The sequence below is a fragment of the Aptenodytes forsteri genome, unplaced genomic scaffold, assembly GCF_000699145.1.
Source record: "Aptenodytes forsteri isolate BGI_AS27 unplaced genomic scaffold, ASM69914v1 Scaffold404, whole genome shotgun sequence".
NCBI classification, from domain to species: domain Eukaryota; kingdom Metazoa; phylum Chordata; class Aves; order Sphenisciformes; family Spheniscidae; genus Aptenodytes; species Aptenodytes forsteri.
This window is the reverse complement of record NW_008795629.1, coordinates 1,908,344-1,908,842: the sequence shown is the minus strand read 5'-3', so window position 1 is coordinate 1,908,842 and position 499 is coordinate 1,908,344.

Here is a 499-nt window from a genome sequence, read left to right as displayed (position 1 = left end):
TGGTCCTGCCGGCAAAAACCCGGCAACAACCCAACAACTCACAGAAGCCCATTTGGATGCGCCTTGTTTTCCAGCTCTCAAGGCAGCGCTGCCACCCATTTCACGCACTTCTTCAGCGCAACAACAGCTGGGAACTCATCTGGGAATCTTATTTAAGCACCGTGGAAGACCCTGGTACAACCACAGGCCTCCACCCGGGGCTGGGCCTCACCGCCCTCTCCAGCCCTGGCCCACCCGGCCAGGCCGTGGAGGCGAGCCCAGGCGGCCCTGGCTGCCTCCGGCATCACTGACCACAGCCGGGGGTGCCCTGGGCCGGCCCAGGGCCACAGGGGTGAGGCGCTGAGGCCTGCCCCTGCCGTCGCTGAGGTGTGAGGGGGAACACAAGGCCCGGCTGTGGAGGAGCCATAACCTCCCCGCCCCTCCGCTCCTCCTGGCCTGGCAACCCCCCAGCGGTGCTCCCTCAAAACCCTCCCCCACCGCCGCCGCGCCCGGAACCTTT